This window comes from Pteropus vampyrus, unplaced genomic scaffold, assembly GCF_000151845.1.
Source record: "Pteropus vampyrus isolate Shadow unplaced genomic scaffold, Pvam_2.0 Scaffold192, whole genome shotgun sequence".
Lineage (NCBI taxonomy): Eukaryota > Metazoa > Chordata > Mammalia > Chiroptera > Pteropodidae > Pteropus > Pteropus vampyrus.
The window spans coordinates 1,982,562-1,985,772 of NW_011888973.1; the positions used below are offsets into that span (position 1 = coordinate 1,982,562).

At 51.4% G+C, this 3,211-nt stretch overlaps 1 protein-coding gene across 1 annotated transcript in view; it reads right to left on the reverse strand.

The window, feature by feature from the left end:
- Window positions 1-3,211, reverse strand: part of EGFR (epidermal growth factor receptor) — a gene marked incomplete at its 3' end in the record, with an annotated part of 13,317 nt that overhangs the window by 2,944 nt on the left and 7,162 nt on the right. The window lies entirely within an intron of this gene.

The following is a 3,211-nucleotide window of genomic DNA, read 5'->3' on the forward strand; positions in this document are numbered from 1 at the left end:
GATTTTCCTGTTTCTGAGACCAGGGCCACAATCAGAGGGGATCTCGTGGCTTCTGGGCCCAGGTTTTAAATGTCCTTGTCTGGGTGTGGAGGAAGGACCTGGTGGCCGGAAGGAGGAGCGAGGGAGCTGCGGAGGCCGGAGCTTGGCCGAGCCCTGTACAGGGGCCCCAAAGCCAGAGCGGGAAGAATCCCCCCGCCCCCCTATTCTTGAGAAATCTCTTCTCTCCCCAGATAGTTATGATTGTTTTCACAGGATTATTGCCCGAAGGCAAAACTCTCTTTTAGCCGCAACCCCATCTGCTCAGATGTGCAGCTAGAATTCTGGGGGGCAGGATGGAGGCCACGTGCTGGTGAGTTGGCCCCGAGGTCAGCGTGTTCTCTTGGCATCCTAAGCCAGTGCCTCGAGTCTGCTTCATTTGCTGGAACTTGCCCGAACCCCCTAATTGAAGGCTTTGAGTTCTGAGAGGTGAATCCCTTCCCAGGTGCCTTACAAGGCCAGGGTGCAGAGGCCCTGGAGGCCAGGGGTTCAGGGGGATCTGGGGGCCCAGGGGGACACCAAAAGTCCTGATTTGCTTCTTATTCAAGTCCTGCTCCCAAGGAGGTCCAGTTTACTCCCAGCTCTATATTTGTACATAGCGACTGATCTTCACACAGGACGAAGCTGTGATTTCCCTGGAAACGACCAGTCACCACTGCAGGCCTTAGGGGTGGTCGTGAGCCCCAGAGACCACTGCCTGCCCTCAGTTCTCCTGGGTGAAAGAAACAAGGTGTGGCACTGTGGTGACCAGCTGGTCCGGCAGAAGCAGTGGAGGCGGGGGCTAGGCTTCATCCCTGGGGCCGGAGTCCTCTAGAAAGTCAAAGAAACCGCAAGCCCAGGACGACTCCACGAGGCCTCAGGGAGCCAGCCAGCTCGATGACCTCCATACCCGCCTCGCCATGCCCTCGGCACGGCCCTGTCCCAGCCACCCCCAGGCCCAGGCGCTGACACTCTCCTCAGAGGTGTCACCTGCCTCATCAGCAAGTGTGCCTTTTCTCAGCTGTCAAGACGAAAGCCCCTGGCTCTACTCTTGCGAGAACACGTGAGAAAACGCCTATTCATTTATCTGCCCAAATGTCTCAACGCAGAGCCTGCGTTTTCACAGTCCTGCCTCAATCTCAACAGAACAGCTCCCTTCAGCACTAGGGATGAGCCAGTGGCTGGCTCCTACTTTGATGAGCCAGTAATGGGTGGTTTCGGCGACGCCCGGTTTGTAGGAGTCCCCGCTGTGAGAGAGTCACGGTGTCGGGGTCGGGGGGGGGCGGCTGGTGGGGGGCAGGTCTTCCTGAATGTCGGGGACCCTGGTGGCCGAGTTGGAGGGCCCTCCGCACAGGGACGTGGTTCATCCAGTCCTCGGCAAGATCACGGCAGAATCACAACGAAACTGTTCGCTTTGGTGTTCTGAAAAACGCAGACTTTCCCTGTCATAGAAACATCTCTTGCATACAGAAATGCCCCTGGCTCCGGGGGGTGGGGGGTGGGAAGAAAATCCGGGAAAGAGATGTGAACAGGGTGAAGAGACTGCATGTGGGGAGACCGCGCAGGGCAGGGACTGGGAGGGACCCTTGGGCCGCCCACACAGGTTCGGGGCCTCCCAGAGTTCCAGTGTGATCAGGACCCTTGGGTGTGGATGGCGAGGCCGAGGGAGGCTGGAGAGGGAGGCAGGGTGGACTTGGGAACTTTGTACTTTGTGCTCGATTTTGCAGTTTTTGAACCTAAAACTGCTCTAAAAATAAAGTTTATTAATGAATTTTAAAAAGATATCAGGAAAGAACATCTACAGTAGGTCAGATATGGTCATTAATTAACATCGACACTGCATTGTTAACCAAGAATACAATATCCTTTTTATAAAGTACTGAGGAGTAAAGAACAATGAATAATATACATCTAATTGTTTAATATTCAATATATGGTCAACATGTTCTGATCAAAAGTATAAACCATATAAAAGAGAATTTCACTTTTATACAAATATTGCATTCATCATAGCAAAACTTGACAATGTTAAAACGTACCACATATAGAAGCTATAATGCTATTGCTCGTTTGTTTCAAAATGCAGTCTGCTCAGCTTATCGGTTACATTGTCCCCTCTAATCATTACGACCTCTTCATTTCCAAGAAATTATATCACGCAGCAAGATTATTTTGTAGCCAAATTCTGTTGAAATTTTCCTTTAATGCCTGTAGAAATGTGTATGTTTAAGTTTCCTTTATAGTTTAATCTGCTCGTGACAGCGACAGCGTTCCTAGGACTTCTGCCGGCAATTCAAAGGACAGACTTGCAAACCGTGGCACACTGTGCGAGAGAAAACAGTCCCAACAGCTTGTTTTGATCCCAGATAGAATTTATGGTAATAATCTAACAAATTTTTTTTAAAGCAAGAATGCTCTTGTTGGACTCTTGTTTTTATAAAAGCCACCCAAATACTTTTGCGGTCCTCTTGATGTCTGTCCTTTGTAATGAATAAGTCAATGTTTTCTTTCACCCCACGAATCAAGGTTACTTGGCTGTTGGAGAAAGGTCAACAAGTTGGTTGCACGAGCAGCGAGCATGCTGTCTTGACCTTACTACCAGTCCACTTTTTAACGGAGGAAGTGGGAAAATCTGTCCTACATTTCCTTTCCTTTCGTTGACTGCTGAGGCCCTTTCCCCTCTCGTGCTTGGGGGACTGTCCTGAAGGCACCAGCTTCCTGATGCTCAGGAACGGATGCCGAGGTCTTCGAGGCTTAGCGTTCTCTCGCTCCCGCGGTCCCCATGCCCGCAGGACCTGCCTGCAAGTCCACACACCTGTGGCTGATCCTTAGGTGGCGGTTCTCGACCTCGGCTGATCATCAGAATGACTTTGGGAGCTTTCAGGAGCACAAATGCTGGGAGTCGCCCCGAGAGATTCGGCTGCACCAGGCTGAGGAGTGACTCGCCTCAAGACTTTGCAGAGTGGCCCAGGTGGCTTGGCTGTGCACCCGGGGCTGAGCACCTGGCCCCCAGGGTGTCCATGCGCAGGCTGGTAAGGCTGTTGGTGGCCCTCAGCAGTATGGCGAGTAACCCAAACATGCCGACGTGATGTGGGTGCTATAGATTTCCTAGCCTACGTTGGTAAACGCATCTCGATTGTAAACACACAAGTAAAATAATTGGCATCAAAGTCAGATTAGTATATAGCGGCCAACA